This window comes from Gorilla gorilla, chromosome 13, assembly GCF_029281585.2.
Source record: "Gorilla gorilla gorilla isolate KB3781 chromosome 13, NHGRI_mGorGor1-v2.1_pri, whole genome shotgun sequence".
Classification (NCBI taxonomy): Eukaryota; Metazoa; Chordata; class Mammalia; order Primates; family Hominidae; genus Gorilla; species Gorilla gorilla.
In genome coordinates this window covers 81,951,708-81,969,364 of record NC_073237.2, presented here as the reverse complement: position 1 = coordinate 81,969,364, position 17,657 = coordinate 81,951,708, and the positions used below count along the sequence as shown (strand labels likewise).

Genomic DNA, 17,657 nt, shown 5'->3' with positions numbered 1-17,657 from the left:
ACCACTATGTAAGGATATCTCAGTCTCTAGTCCAGCGTGGTTTATGGTGCCAAATAAGTGCCAGGTGAACTCACTACATCTGGCAAAATCTCAAGGAACCAAGTTTACCAGATAATATTTATGATTATGTGAAAAAGACTGAGGAAATCACTCAAGTGATCCATCATACAGCACCTCCAGTTCCAAAGAGTACTGACTTACTTCAGGTGACAACACTCTACCATTTTTAAGTTTTTCATCCACACTGTGTCTTCGTTTCTGGAGCTGATCCTTTTCTTTCTGGAGGACTTCAACTTGTTCTGAAATCTTTGTTTTCTCCTCAGCTGTACTGGTCTGGAGCTGCACATTCTTTTCAGACAACTCTTGTTCCATTAAGTTCAGGTGAGTTGATATTTTCAAACTATCTGTGTTTAAGGCCTAAAAGATACAACCCACCAGACACCCCAAAAACAGTTACTAGAAATCTAGACTGCATAAAAATTAGGAAAAACATAGAAAAATTGCTAAATGAATATATTTTTAGTTTTTATATTATTGTTTTCTCCCATGGATTTTTTTGAGGGAGGGGGTATTCATTTTCTTTTTTTGTTTTTGACATGGAGTTTTGCTCTTGTTCCCCAGGCTAGAGTGCAATGGTGCAACCTCAGCTCACTGCAACCTCCGCTTCCCAGGTTCAAGCGATTCTCCTGCTTCAGCCTCCCTGGTTGCTGGGATTACAGGCGCTCGTCACCACGCGCAGCTAATTTTTTGTATTTTTAGTAGAGATGGGGTTTTACCATGTTGGCCAGGCTGGTCTCAAACTCCTGACCTCAGGTGATCCACCCGCCTCAACCCCCCAAAGTTCTGAGATTACAGACGTGAGACACCGCACCCGACCGGGGTGTTCATTTTCTAAAATCTTAAGTTGAATGCCTTTTTTTTTTTAAAAAAAGTCTATTTAAACTCTGAGTTTACTACCAAGAATTGCCTTGACTAGGTTTTCAGAGGCAGTATTTTTCTTTTTTCTTATTTTCTAAATTGAACTTTTCTTTCTTGGCTTACTTTCTACATTGTAGAATTATGTTACAGTTTACTAGGGGTTGAGATGTGGTGTGTTTAAACATACGATTGGTTGGCTTAAACATATAATTTGTTTTTACTCGTATTTCATTCTGATCAGAAAATATGGCCAGATTTATGGAGATGTTCACTATGGTCAAATTTCAGGTAATTTGTAAAATACTTTTCACAGTAATTATTTTTATATACTACCATAAAGTTTATTATAGAGACACATACTATCATAAGGTTTATAATTTTAAAAAAGCATTCCCCTCCGCCAAGCTTTTAATTGAATCCTACTCCCAGACGGCCACCTTCAACCTTTTCAGTTGGTTCTTCTGGTGTTTATGTCCATGTTTCTAAATGGCATTATCAATTTTAGACATTGTCTACTGACTGTGTATTATGGGAGATAAGGATTTAGCACTCTTATACCTACTCCACTTCCCATCCTCCTCCATTCTCCCAATATAAGTTACATTATAGATTTTAGTTAAATCAATATTCATTTTCATTATTATAACTTTGTTATTCATAGGTGAACTATCTAGTATGAAATGATCATGCTTCTGTTTTGATACAACTTGTTTTTGCACCTTATAGCTAATTCTTCTCCAACAGAACTATAAAATTCCTCAACACCTTTTCATTTGATCAAACTTATCAGGAAATCTTTTCAATCTATTCTTTTCCGGAAACATTTTGCCTGGAGCATCCATCCTCCTGCTCCACACTGGACCAGTTGTCCTGGGTCTTCCCTTTGGTATTTCCTGAGAATTTCCATGTTGGAGCACATTTTCAGAATCCTGAGTCTTCCTTTTTCATAGTTTGTGCCCTTATTTTTGTGGAGCACATTCTCTAGTAGTTTCCCTGGACAGGCTTGATGTGAGGTTTTTTGTTTTTGTTTTTTTTTTTGCCTGAAAATGCTTATTCTAGCTTCACATTTGATTGAGAGTTTGGCTAAGAAGAAAATTATTTATTAGACTTAATTTTCCTCATGAGTTTAAAGATTGCTTCAGATCTTAAACTTCTAATGAGGAAAGCTGAGAAGTCCAATGCCATTCTGATTCTTGCAACTTACAAGTAGTCTTTTTTGTCTAGATGCTTTCAGGACCTTCTTTTTTCCTCAGTCAGTGTATCCAAACCTTCACAGTGATATGTTTTGGGTACTCATTTTGCTGGGCCCTTGATGGGCTATTTCTTTATATATATATATAAACTTTATATATATATAAAGTTTATATAAGTTTATATATATATAAAGTTTATATGTATAAACTTTATATATATAGTTTATATATATATAAACTATATATATAAGTTTATATATATATAAACTTATATATAAAGTTATATACATATAAAGTTTTATATATATAAAGTTTTACATATATATAAAGTTTTTTATATATATATATAACTTTAAGTTCTAGGGTACATGTGCACAATGTGCAGGTTTGTTACATATGTATACATGTGCCATGTTGGTGTCCTGCACCCATTAACTCGTCATTTACATTAGGTATATCTCCTAATGCTATTGCTACCCCCTCCCCCCACCCCACAACAGGCCCCAGTGTGTGATGTTCCCCTTCCTGTGTCCAAGTGTTCGCATTGTTCAATTCGCACCTATGCGTGAGAACATGCGGTGTTTGGATTTTTGTCCTTGCAATAGTTTGCTGAGAATGATGGTTTCCAGCTTCATCCATGTCCCCACAAAGGACATGAACTCATCATTTTTTATGCCTGCATAGTATTCCATGGTGTATATGTACCACATTTTCTTAATCCAGTCTATCATTGTTGGACATTTGGGTTGGTTCCAAGTCTTTGCTATTGTGATTAGTGCCGCAATAAACATATGTGTGCATGTGTCTTTATAGCAGCATGATTTATAATCCTTTGGGTATATACCCAGTAATGGGATGGCTGGGTCAAATGGTATTTCTAGTTCTAGATCCTTGAGGAATTGCCACACTGTCTTCCACAATGGTTGAACTAGTTTACAGTCCCACCAACAGTGTAAAAGTGTTCCTATTTCTCCACATCCTCCCAGCACCTGTTGTTTCCTGACTTTTTAATGATTGCCATTTTAACTGGTGTGAGATGGTATCTCATTGTGGTTTTGATTTGCATTTCTCTGACGACCAGTGATGATGAGCATTTTTTCATGTGTCTGTTGGCTGCATAAATGTCTTCTTTTGAGAAGCTTCTGTTCATATCCTTTGCCCACTTGTTGATGGCGTTGTTTTTTTCTTGTAAATTTGTTTGAGTTCATTGTAGATTCTGGATATTAGCCCTTTGTCAGATGAGTAGATTGCAAAAATGTTCTCCCATTCTGTAGGTTGCCTGTTCACTCTGATGGTAGTTTCTTTTGCTGTGCAGAGGCTCTTTAGTTTAATTAGATCCCATTTGTCAATTTTGGCTTTTGTTGCCATTGCTTTTGGTGTTTTAGACATGAAGTCCTTGCCCATGCCTATGTTCTGAATGGTATTGCCTAGGTTTTCTTCTAGGGTTTTTATGGTTTTAGGTCTAACATTTAAGTCTTTAATCCATCTTGAATTAATTTTTGTATAAGATGTAAGGAAGGGATCCAGTTTCAGCTTTCTACATATGGCTAGCCAGTTTTCCCAGCACCATTTGTTAAATAGGGAATCCTTTCCCCATTTCTCGTTTTTGTCAGGTTTGTCAAAGATCAGAGAGTTGTAGATGTGTGGTATTATTTCTGAGGGCTCTGCTCTGTTCCATTGGTCTATATCTCTGTTTTGGTACCAGTACCATGCTGTTTTGGTTACTGTAGCCTTGTAGTATAGTTTGAAGTCAGGTAGCGTGATGCCTCCAGCTTTGTTCTTTTGGCTTAGGATTGTCTTGGCAATGTGGGCTCTTTTCTGGTTCCACATGAACTTTAAAGTAGTTTTTTCCAATATTGTGAAGAAAGTCATTGGTAGCTTGATGGGGATGGCATTCAATCTATAAATTACCTTGGGCAGTATGGCCATTTTCACAATATTGATACTTCCTACCCATGAGTATGGAATGTTCTTCCATTTGTTTTTGTCCTCTTTTATGTTGTTGAGCAGTGGTCTGTAGTTCTCCTCGAAGAGGTCCTTCACATCCCTTCTAAGTTGGATTCCTAGGTATTTTATTCTCTTTGAAGCAATTGTGAATGGGAGTTCACTCATGATTGGGCTCTCTGTCTGTTATTGGTGTATAAAAATGCTTGTGATTTTTGCACACTGATTTTGTATCCTGAGACTTTGCTGAAGTTGCTTATCAGCTTAAGGAGATTTTGGGCTGAGACAATGGGGTTTTCTAGATATACAGTCATGTCATCTGCAAACAGGGACAATTTGACTTCCTCTTTTCCTAACTGAATACCCTTTATTTCTTTCTCCTGCCTGATTGCCCTGGCCAGAACTTCCAACACTATGTTGAATAGAAGTGGTGAGAGAGGGCATCCCTGTCTTGTGCCAGTTTTCAAAGGGAATGCTTCCAGTTTTTGCCCATTCAGTATGATATTGGCTGTGGGTTTGTCATAAATAGCTCTTATTATTTTGATATATGTCCCCTCAATACCTAATTTATTGAGAGTTTTTAGCATGAAGGGCTGTTGAATTTTGTCAAAGGCCTTTTCTGCATCTATTGAGACAATCATGTGGTTTTTGTCTTTGGTTCTGTTTATATGCTGGATTACATTTATTGATTTGCGTATGTTGAACCAGCCTTGCATCCCAGGGATGAAGCCCACATGATCATGGTGGATAAGCTTTTTGATGTGCTGCTGGATTTGGTTTGCCAATATTTTATTGAGGATTTTTGCATCGATGTTCATCAGGGATATTGGTCTAAAATTCTCTTTTTTTGTTGTGTCTCTGCCTGGCTTTGGTATCAGGATGATGCTGGCCTCATAAAATGAGTTAGGGAGGACTCCCTCTTTTTCTATTGATTGGAATAGTTTCAGAAGGAATGGTACCAGCTCCTCCTTGTACCTCTGGTAGAATTCGGCTGTGAATCCGTCTGATCCTGGACTTTTTTCGGTTGGTAAGCTATTAATTATTGCCTCAATTTCAGAGCCTATCATTGGTCTATTCAGAGATTCAACTTCCTCCTGGTTTACTCTTGGGAGGGTGTATGTGTCCAGGAATTTATCCATTTCTTCTAGATTTTCTAGTTTATTTGCATAGAGGTGTTTATAGTATTCTCTGATCGTAGTTTGTATTTCTGTGGGATCGGTGGTGATATCCCCTTTATCATTTTTTATTGCGTCTATTTGATTCTTCTCTCTTTTCTTCTTTATTAGTCTTGCTAGCAGTCTATCAGTTTTGTTGATCTCAAAAAACCAGCTCCTTGATTCACTGATTTTTTGAAGGGTTTTCTGTGTCTCTATCTCCTTCAGTTCTGCTCTGATCTTAGTTATTTCTTGCCTTCTGCTAGCTTTTAAATGTGTTTGCTCTTGCTTCTCTAGTTCTTTTAATTGTGATGTTAGGCTGTTAATTTTAGATCTTTCCTGCTTTCTCTTGTCGGCATTTAGTGCTATAAATTTCCCTCTACACACTGCTTTAAATGTGTCCCAGAGATTCTGGTATGTTGTGTCTTTGTTCTCGTTGGTTTCAAAGAACATCTTTATTTCTGCCTTCATTTCGTTATGTACCCAGTAGTCATTCAGGAGCAGGTTGTTCAGTTTCCATGTAGTTGAGCGGTTTTGAGTGAGTTTCTTAATCCTGAGTTCTAGTTTGATTGCACTGTGGTCTGAGAGACAGTCTGTTATAATTTCTGTTCTTTTACATTTGCTGAGGAGTGCTTTACTTCCAACTATGTGGTCAATTGTGGAATAAGTGTGATGTGGTGCTGAGAAGAATGTATATTGTGTTGATTTGGGGTGGAAAGTTCTGTAGATGTCTATTAGGTCTGCTTGGTGCAGAGCTGAGTTCAATTCCTGGATATCCTTGTTAACTTTCTGTCTCATGGATCTGTCTAATGTTGACAGTGGGGTGTTAAAGTCTCCCAAAGAGTCTAAGTCTCTTTGTTGGTCTCGAAGGACTTGCTTTATGAATCTGAGTGCCCCTGTATTGGGTGCATATATATTTAGGATAGTTAGCTCTTCTTGTTGAATTGATCCCTTTACCATTATGTAATGGCCTTCTTTATCTCTTTTGATCTTTGTTAGTTTAAAGTCTGTTTTATCAGAGACTAGGATTGCAACCCCTGCCTTTTTTTGTTTTCCATTTGCTTGGTATATCTTCCTCCATCCCTTTATTTTGAGCCTATGTGTGTCTCTGCATGTGAGAGGCCTAGAGTCTCACATTACTGGTGTTGAGAAAATTGTTTATATGATGTCTTTGATAATCTCCTCTTTTCTGTTTTCTCTGTTGTATCTTTCTGGAATTCCCATTACTTGGATCTTGGGCTTTCTGAATTTATCTGCCAATTAAAAATGTTTCGCTCCTACTTTCTATTAACTTATATTTTTACTTACTTTTTGGAATATTTCCTCAACTTTATCCTCTGACCCTTTTTTTTGAGATGGAGTTTTGCTCTTGTCGCCCAGACTGGAGTGCAATGGCATGGTCTCGGCTCACTGCAACGTCTGCCTCTCAGGTTCAAGTGATTCTCCTGCCTCAGCTCCCAAGTACCTGGGATTACAGGTGCCTGGGATTACAGGTGCCCACAACCATGCCTGGCTAATTTTTGTATTTTTAGAAGAGACGGGGTTTCACCATGTTGATCAGGCTGGTTTCGAACTCCTGACCTCCCGTGATCTGCCCGCCTTGGCCTCCCAAAGTGCTGGGATTACAGGTGTGAGCCACCGCGCCCTGCCTATCCTCCAACCCTTTTAATTTCCAAGAGCTCTTTCATGTTTTTAATAACTTGTAGTTCTTTATAGATAGTCATCTTTTACCACATTGAGGATATTAAGATTTCTGTGAAGTTTTTTCAGCTTCTTGTTCTATCTCTAATGTCTCTGAGTTTATTTTTTCCTTTTGTTTTGTTTTCTGTCTTTAATAGTGGCATTCCTGAAATGTCCATCATATTTCAGAGTCAGGTATTGAAAAGCAGATAAGATTTGTGGTAATAGCATATATGTCGGCCACTTATTTAAGTGGGGGCTTCCAAATTTAAGAGTTTTCATATCTTTTTAGATGTTTCAGAAAATATGCCAATCTCCGGCTAGGAAGTATAAATCTGGCTGCCAGCATTCTTAGATCCAAGTAGAGATTAGGAAATAGATGTTTCACAGTTCATATGCAGGCTTGCATTCATTCCCTATTTGGAGTTTTTTTGACTTATCACAACCTTTGTTGTGCCTGGTTCAATCTTCAGAAAATAAATCGGTCCCAGAGTGAGAAAAAATAGTTTCATGACTATGCCCTGTTTTCATCTTTATGCTACTCCTGCCTTCTGAAAATCTTGGTCCCTTCATTTCTGAGTCTTTTTGATGTTCTATGTGAATTTTATCTCTCTAAAACTGTTATTATTAAAAAAGGAAAACATCTAAAGCATTCCTAAAATGCCCATCACATTTCAGAGTCAGGTATTAAAAAGCTGGTAGGATGTGTGGTGATAGCATATATGTAGGGTCTTGGCCTGACTCTCATTTGTGTCTCTCTAGGTACTTGGAATGCAGCATCTTCTGTTCTGTAAGTTAATAAGCTCTCATCTATTTGCTTTCCATCTTTTCTTTTTTTTAAATCTTTTGTCCTCTGTTATCTCCTCTACTGTCTTTTCCCTTTTATGGCTTTTCAAAAAACATAATAGCTTTAATGAGATATAATCTACATACCATGGAGTTCACCAATTTAAGGTATATAACTCAAGGCTGGGCATGGTGGCTCATGCCTGTAATAACAGCACTTTGGGAGGCCAAGACAGGCGGATTACAAGGTCAGAAGTTCGAGACCAGTCTGACCAATATGTTGAAACCCCGTCTCTACTAAAAATACAAAAATTAGCTGGGCGTGGTGGTGTGCGCCTGTAGTTCGAGCTACTCAGGAGGCTGAGACAGGAGAATCGCTTGAACCCAGGAGGCAGAGGTTGCAGTGAGCACAGATCACGCCACTGCACTCCAGTCTCAAAAAATAAAAAAAAAAATAAAGTATATAATTCAATGGTTTTTCATATATTCACACTTATGTAACCATCACCACAATCAATTTTACATTTTCTTCACCCCCCCAAAAAAAGAAACCCCATACCTATTAGTAGGCATTCTATTTCCCCCCCCCCAATCCCCCACCAACCCTAGGTAACCACTATTCTAGTTTTTGTCTCTGGACAGAAATGGAATTGCCCATTCTGGAGACTTGATACAAATGGTATTATACAAAGGTGGTCTTTTGTGACTGGTTTCTTTCACTTAACATAGGTTTTCAACGTTCATCCATGTTGTAGCATGTATCACTACTTCATTCCCTTCTATTGTCAAATAATACACTATTGTATGGATAATCACAGTTTATCCATTCATCACTTGATGATCATTTGTGTTGTTTTGTTTTTAGCTATTATGAATACTGTTACTATGAATGTTCATGTTCAAGTTTTTGTGTGGATATATGCTTTCATTTCTCATAGAGAAATACATACAGAGATAGATCTATCTATCTGTCTATCTATCTATCTATCTGTCTATCTATCTATCTATCTATCTATCTATCTATCTATCCATCCATCCATCCATCCATCAATCCACCCACCCACCCTCCCACCCATCCCTAGGAGTGAGATTACTGGGTCACATAGTATCTCTAAGTTTAGCCTTTTGAGGAACTACAAGATGGTTATCCGAAGCAATTGCACCATTTTCCAATTTCACCAGGAGTGTATGAAGGTCCCAATTTCTCCACCTCCTCCCACACATTTCTAACTACGTTTTTCTGATTATAGCCATCCTAGTGGGGAGTGGGGAGTGGTTTACAACCAGAATCAAGTAGTGTATTAAACAGAATACCTGACTAGATCTCAATTTCTTATTTTCCAGGTGACTCTTCTCCTGTAACAGAGCCTCCTTCTTAGAAACTATGGCCTCCCATTTCTTTAAGTCTGCTTCCAGCTCCTCTAATTCTTGGCGTTGGTTCAGAACTTTCTCTACTTCTTCATCTAACCATTTCTTTTGCTCATCCAATTTCTACATTAAAATTAAAAAAAAGTTACTTGTTTTTCCTTCTGCCATAAAAATTATATGGTAATAATAGAATTTCAGATTGGCTGAAATCTCTTAAATGAACATTAAAAACTATCACTTAGAGTAACTCAGGTAGCCGTCGGAGATCCTAAAGACATCAGTGGTTCTAGTCAAGATGTAGCTATGTTGTTTTATAAAGAATTAAAATTTACTCCCCAGATATGTTAAACAGTCTAGGATTTTTTAGCCTGACGAAGAAAGGGCTGATAATTTTCTATGCCTATATTAAGAACATGCTGGAGTCTTTTACTCTGTTGTAGTGGTGCACAGTTCCATCACAGCACTTACACTGGTGGCTGCCCTACGTATCTATCTCCCCAACTTGAGCTCCTTGATTGATTGCAGGGCCTGTAGTTTTTACCCGTCTATCCACATGGCTGGTATATTGCCTGGGCCACAGTAGGCATTCAATAAAATGTTAAATGAATGAGTGAATGAATGCCTGATTCAGTCAGTCAATGAAGTGAATAAATGAATACACACAGTGGAAGACACAGATGATGGAGGATGGAAGGAAAGCCAATTTGCATTGTAGCTTGTCAACCTCAAATAATTATTTTAAAAAAAGAAAAAAACAAAAATAAAAAATTGCTGAAAAGATCTCCAAAACAAACATCTGAGTACTCTCTTGAATTAAGGATATGCAGAAACAAATACAAACATAAATATAAATGGAATATGACTGTTTAAAAGGAACTCTACCAAGTGGACATGGTAATGAAGCACTGCCACCAAAACAACAAATAAATAGGAAAAGAAATCCATATAGCATTATTTCCTAGTCCTTCATGAACCTTATAGAAAGGGTTTCTGGAAATCTATCATACAATGAGACAGTGAATATATATGAGAAAAAGAGAGCAAAATGGCCAAGACAAAGAAGATGCATAGCTATTCGGTCTTCCAATAATACCAGGATATTAATAGTATAATCTTATAAGCACTATCATGTCCAGATAACACTGGAGCCTAAAATATTATAGTAGCTCTACAATTATTAGGAAGAGATAGAGCAACTATAAAAATGTTAATTTTGTCATATCCTTAAATACTCCAGTAGGAGATCCTAGGAAGTCTAGCAAGTAACTTAAATATATTCTACAAACATTCTTAAACTGTGAGTGGGGTTTGAAAGATGAATAAGAGATTCTTTTTAAGCTCCACTTAAAAGGAAAAAACCTAAAAAATTACAACTGGTGATGACATTTCTGGGTGGAATGGGTGTGTGTGGGAATGCACCCATGTCACTATTAAACGTCACTAAGAAAATGTAATGTAAAATTTATGAAGAGAGAATAAATCTTTCTAAAGTAAGGTAGAGATAATTGCATTCTAGGTATTTTAAATACAGTATTTTTTGCTTACATAAAATTTAAAATTTCAATTTCTTTGAACTTCAAAATTAGTTTGTGGATTATGACTTTCTTTTTAAAAGGTGTCACTAAAATAATGGCTTTTTAATATATAAAGTACATATACAATTTGGTTTTCTTTGAATGTACAGTTCTGATTTTTAGAAATATACTTGTCTTTGGCTGGGCGTGGTGGCTCACACCTGTAATCCCAGCGCTTTGGGAAGCCAAGGCAGGCAGATCACGAAATCAAAACCATCCTGGCTAACATGGTGAAACCCCGTCTCTACTAAAAATACAAAAAATTAGTCGGGCATGGTGGTGGGCAACTGTAGTCCCAGCTACTTGGGAGGCTGAGGCAAGAGAATGGTGTGAACGCGGGAGGCGGAGCTTGCAGTGAGCTGAGATCGTGCCACAGCACTCCAGCCTGGGTGACAGAGCGAGACTCCGTCTCAAAAAAAATAAAATATACTCGTCTTCATGAGATGGGAATAAATACAGTCCAGTGAACATGGATTTCATGTTTATATTCTACAACATTCAAATCAACTCATTTCTACTGAAATAAGAATATATTGATTCTGCTGAGAGCAAGAAAAAACAAAAAATACAGCACATTTCTGGATGAGAAAATAATTTTGTAATAATAAAAGTTTCACTACTTGGGCAACAGGATTATTAGAAGCCCAAATCTTAGCATCACACAATATACCCATGTAACAAACCTGCATGTGTATCCCTGAATCTAAAATTTAAAAAAAGAAAAATAATAAAGTTTCAAAACAAATACTAGAAATTTTGCATTTGGGCGGCATCTAGTGTTTGAAGGTTTTATTCAGAGTCCACCAGTTTTTACATCTATCTATCTCTCTATCTCTCTATCTATCTCTCTATCTATCTATCTATCTATCTATCTATCTATCTATCTATCTATCTATCTATTTATTGAGAGGGAGTTTTGCTCTTGTTGCCCAGTCTGGAGTGCAGTGGCATGGTCTCGGCTCACTGCAGCCTCCACCTCCAGGGTTCAAGCGATTCTCCTGCCTCAGCCTCCCAAGTAGCTGGGATTACAAGCACCCGCCACCAAGCCCGGCTAATTTTTATATTTTTAGTAGAGACGGGGTTACTACAGGAGTTGACCAGGCTGGTCGAACTCCTGACCGCAGGTGATCCACCCACCTCAGCGTCCCAAAGTGCTAGGATTACAGGTGTGAGTTTACCTCTATTTAGACAACCATCAGATTGAAGAGAAACCAGGAAACGCTAAATAGAATTGACAAACCTGGAGATGGTCTATACTTCCAAACGAACTTTTCTCCTTTTCAAGTTACATGCATCAAGGTCCTCAGCTTTTGGTTTTAGACCTTCCTCCTGTCCTGTTTTTAATTGTATTTCCTATAGAAAAAGAAATTGAAAACACCTTATTGCTTTTACACCTGACCATTAAGTATGCTGATGACAATTTTTTTTTCTTTCTTTTTTTTTTTTTTGGAGACAAGATCTCGCTCTGTCACCCAGGCTGGAGTGCAGTGGCACAATCACAGCCTCAAACTCCTGGGCTCAAGCCATCCAGCCACATTTTCTTAACATTACTTCCTTAGTCACAGAAAGAGAAAATGAGTAGATGACAGTTGGGGCTCTATTTGAGAAGAAAATAATGTGGGGATTTTTTTGTTTAAAAAAATTTTTTAGAGATAGGGTCTCACTCTGTAACCTAGACTAGAGTGCAATGGCACTCATAGCTCACTGTAAGCTCAAGCTCCTGGGCTCAAGTAATCCTCTCACCTCAGCCTCCCAAGTAGCTAGGACTACAGGTGTGTACCACCACATCCAGCTAATTTTTTAAAAATTTTTTGTAGAGATGGGGTCTTGCTATGTTGCCCAGGCCAGTCTCCAGTGATCTTCCTGGCCTCCGGTGATCCTCCAGCCTCAACTTCCTAAAGTTCTGGGATTACAGGCATAAGTCACCATGCTCAGCCTTAATTTTTAATTGACAAATAATAATTGTACATATTCGTGAGGTACACAGTGATTATTTCAGTACATATAATGTATAGTGATCAGACCAGGGTAATTAGCATATCTAAGAAGAAAGGAATGTTAGGTCTTACTGAGGCAATAAAATACAACTGCAAAAATTAGGATTTACTAACAAAACTGAGCATTTTTTTCATTCTTTGTGAGTGTTACACATTAGCATAACAAGGATAAGAGTCTGAAATTTATAAGTGGGTTATTCTCTTCTGCCTTTCTGAGCTTATTACTTTCATAGTTACTCCACCCAAGACATCCATCTGCTGTGAGTATATTAAAATTTATTATAGTAGAAATGCAAAATGTAATGTTCAATTTCTAGTGTTCAAAAATGGGAGTTTGCAACATGAGAATAGACTTGGAAGACAGATCATGGTCTTATGAAGTGCACTTTCCAAATTTCTTTAGTTTCCATCCACATCTTTTTTTTTTTTTTTTTTCTAGACAAAGTCTCACTCTGTCACCCAGGCTGGATGCAATGGCATAATCTCAGCTCACTGCAACCTCTGCCTCCCAGGTTTCAAGCAATTCTCATGCCTCAGCCTCCTGAGTAGCTGGTATTATAGGCGTGTGCCACCACACCTGGCTAATTTTTGTATTTTTTATTTTTTAGGAGAGATAGGGTTTTACCATGTTGGCCACGCTGGTCTCGAACTCCTGACCTCAGGTGATCCACCTGCCTCAGCCTCCCAAGGTGCTGGAATCACAAGCATGAGCCACCATGCCCAGCCTCCATCCACATCTTAAGGGTCAAGTCAAGAGGTGCGATGTTGGCCAGGAGTGGAGGCTTATGCCTGTAATCCAGCACTTTGGGAGGCAGAGGCAGGCTGATTACCTGAGGTCAGGAGTTCAAGACCAGCCTGGCCAACATGGGGAAACCCCGTCTCTACTAAAAATACAAAAATTAGCCGGGCGTGTGCCTGTATTCCCAGCTACTCAGGAAGCTGAGGCACGAGAATCACTTGAACTTGAGAGGCAGAGATTACGGTGAGCTGAGATCGCGCCACTGCACTCTAGCCTAGGTGACAGAGTGAGACTCCGTCTCAAAACAAAACAAAAGGCGCAATGTTCATGGTGCCTTCTAGGGGTTTAGAAATGATGTTGTCCATCACTAAAGCTTAGCAGGACAGGAAGGACGCCATGAGTCAGAGCTGGCCAGTTCACATACTCTCTGTTACTGGTCCATGATGGATAAGTACGCAATTGAAAGTGCTGAGATACTTTTATAGCAATTTGACAGAATAATCTTATGTCTGATGACTCTAACAATTTTTAAAATGGACTTTTATTTGTATATTTTAAATTTCACTTTTCTACTAATTCATGTTTTATAAAAGTGTTAGGCTGTGACAAATTTATAACAAAATAAAAACTATACCTTCTCCACAAGTAATTTCAGAAGCACTGATAGGAAGTAAAAGAAAAGCCTAGTGCTCTCCAGCCCTGGGAATGGCAGAAAGGAGAAAAGAGACAGTAAGAAAGACTTGTTTCCTAATTGTCCTCTGTCGGAGTTTTGGTCCAGAAACGGGGATGATAAGTAAAGGTATCAATAGGGAGAGACGGGCTCCTAAACTATTCAGGAGAGAAAATGCAGACTGCAGTGCAGAAGCCCCACACCGATATACAATTGCCCAGCCTTGCTGAAAGAGCAGAGAGGTACGATTAGGAAAGAGACCCCAGTTGGACTCCTTGGTCTCAAGTGGCATGGATCCTGAGTTGAGAGCTAATGTAGGTAGTCATTGTGGGGAACTGGCTCCCAAACTAGGTATAAGGACAGGCCACTGGGCTAGCAAGCTAGACAGAATGCCTAGTAGCCTCAGTAGGGGCTTATAATGCTAGTGGGAGATGAGATGAAGGGAAAGCACCCCCATGCTCCAAACCAGAAGCAAGATCAAACTGCGAGTTATACCAGCCAAGGGTTTCATCATCAGGGGCCAGCAGATTAGGCAGTGTAAGGTGGACAAGGGAGAACAATTTCCAGCTGGTCACAATCCTCAACTCCAAGGCATAGGATAAAAGAAGGCTATACCCCCAACTACAACATACACTGGCTGTCATCTTAGGGAGAGAAGCATAGGGAAGAGGAGGCTAAGAGACTGAGCATTCTTATTCAAAAGACCTGAGAAGTATTTAAAGGAAGTGTTTACATTTTTAGAACAAGGTTTGAACAGAGAGAACATTTGATTAGTTTCCACCATATTTCCAGCAATAATCATGACATGGATAGAAGAGAGGTGCACTCACAAAGAAAACAGGTGCTATAGACTAAATAAAGAAAAATGTTACACCCATCTGAGTTATGAGTGAATTTGGACTCTATTATGTTTACCATCCATAGTTCTTGATGTTTCCCTAGTTCTAGTTCATAGCTATAATTTAGCCCCTGTGATAGTCCTAGACATTTCAGGATGATGAAATAAAGCTACCTTAAATAAAGAGACCTTATACTTGGAGTTGACTCTCTACTATTTCTGTTTGTCCACATACACTTTAAAAGTATACTGCACTTGTAATCCCAGCACTTTGGGAGGTCAAGGCGGGTAGATCACAAGGTTAGGAGATCAAGACCATCCTAGCTAACACCATGAAACGCTGTCTCTATTAAAAAGACAAAAAAATTAGCTAGGCATGGTGGCAAGAGCCTGTAGTCCCAGCTACTTGGGAGGCTGAGGCAGAAGAATGGCATGAACCCGGGAGGCAGAGCTTGCAGTGAGACGAGATCACGCCACTGCACTCCAGCCTGGGCAACAAAGACAGACTCCGTCTCAAAAAAAAAAAAAAGGATACAGGAGTACTTCTAATTCCCTCTTCCACATGTTGCTCCAGACAATGCCTTTTTTCTTACATTGTAATCTTTGTTATACATATTAAAATAACTGTGTACCAGGCACTGTGCTAGGCTTTTTATATCTATTTAATTATCCCATTTAGCCCTCACAACAATCCTATGATATAGGGACTATTATAAAATCCATTTTATAGATGAGGAAATGGGTGGTTAAAAAGCTTAAGATCACACCACCACCCACAATTTCAGGAGTTCTCATATCTTTTCTTCAAAGCCTATCCATGGACCTCAGTTAAGAACTGCTGCTCTGAAGAGAACCTATGCAGAAGTTGTACTATTCTTTGGAAATGGTTTAGTCAAGTAGAAAAGAGACAGACAGGAGTCTCAGAGAGTTAGCTCCAAGCAGACAGCAAATATCCTTTAGGACTGTAAGCAGATTTTCTGTTTTTGCATTAAGTAGAGGATACATCAATATATCTTTGGGAAAGTCTGTTCCTTTTTCTGGAATACCTGATATCCCCCATAAGTGGGTCATTTCACTAGAATTAGAGATGTGGCAAGATGGAATAAAAGTGCCCTAGGTGGCAAGGTGTGGTGGCTTATGCCTGTAATCCCAGCATTTTGGGAGGCTGAGGCAGGAAGATCACTTAAGCCCAGGAGTTCGAGATCAGCCTGGGCAACATAGTAAGACCCTATCTCTACAAAAAATTAAAAAATATGTGAGGTACGCTGGCATGTGCCTGCAGTCCTAGCTACTTGGGAGGCTAAGGTGGGAGGATTGCTTGAGCCCAAGGCTGCAGTGAGCCATGATCACACCACTGCACTCAAGCCTGGATGACAGAGCAAGACCTTGTCTCAAAAAAAAAAAAAAAAAAAGGGCACTAGATAAGATGGTAAAAGTTTGAGTTACAAGCAGAGCTGCATTTCAGCAGACTTCTACTCTTTGAAGAAGACAGTGTCTTCTTTTCCCTAAGCATGGATTTAAAGAGTGCTATGTCTTGCTGGTTTAAGCCGTGGCCTATAAGAGATGAGGAGTTAAAAACCAAAGACCACAACACTGAACAGGCTGGCCTGATCTTCACATTGGAAGAAGAGCTAAAACAAAACAGACTAAGTTGTTGGCAGAAGAAATGAAAATTGGACAGATTCATGGTGTTTTAAAGATATACTCTGAAGGCTTTAGTGGTTCATTGGATATGCATAAGAAAGACGCAAGAGCCAATGATGATGCCTAAATTTCTAGCACACCCAACTGACATATCATGTAAGGCACATTGGAGAACTACATTTTTCCCCCATGAAGGGAGCAGGGAGTGGGGAATCATGGAAAGGTAAGTAAGGAAGATCATTAATTCATTTATAAGACAACCTAGGGAAGAGGTTGGAACTCAAAGAACAGACTTGGGATTAAGCATTAAATTTGGAAATTTTCAGTTTAATTGCAGCCATGGAAAAGTATCCTATACTCACCTAGGATAGAGTACAGAAGAGGGCAGAGACCAGAGCCATGAGGAACTCCCATATTTAAAAGGATTGGTGGAGTAGGATGAGCTAGCCAAGACAGAGAACAAGCAATCAGGAAGAGAAGAAAAAACAAGGAAAGTATAATGTCACAAAGGCAAGGGGAAAATACTTCAAGACGGAGGGAGTGCTGAACTGTGCTGGATGCACAGTATTAAGATAAGGACTTTAGTGACAGAGAGAGCACTAGTGAACTTCTCAAGAGCTGTGAAGTGGGTGATAGAGCCAGAAGCTAGCTGGAGAGGATAAGAGAATGAATGAAAGTAGAAGTAACAGAAACAAATGCAGTCAACTTTTCCAAGAAGTTTGGTTACAAAAGGGAGGTAAGAAAGAGACGGGAAAAAGGTTGAAGGAGGATAATTTTAGGATGAAAAAAACTAAGATATTTAAAGACAAATCCAGAAGAAAAAAAAAAGTTGAAAATAAGAAAAAAGGATAAAAGATGACACATACATTCTTAGCAAAGTATTGCTTGAATATAAATCTCAATAAATGTTAACTATTGCTATAATTATTATTATTACCATTATTATGAATATCATTATTATTATTACCAGTTCTTTTAAATATGGGAGTTCCTCATGGCTCTGATTTTTGCCCTCTTAACTTCTATACTCCATCCTAGGTGAGTATAGAATACTTTTCCATAGCTGCAGTTAAACTCATACTCTTCACTGGGTTGTCTTATAGTGTCAAGGAAGTTTAAAAAGCAATTTAAAAAGCAATTCCATTTATAATA

The 17,657-nt window shown here is 38.6% G+C and overlaps 1 pseudogene; it reads right to left on the bottom strand.

Annotated features, from left to right (window-relative positions):
• Nucleotides 1-14,667, bottom strand: part of LOC115935768 (kinesin-like protein KIF27) — a 36,295-nt pseudogene extending 21,628 nt beyond the window's left edge.
• Nucleotides 14,668-17,657: the final 2,990 nt, after the last annotated feature.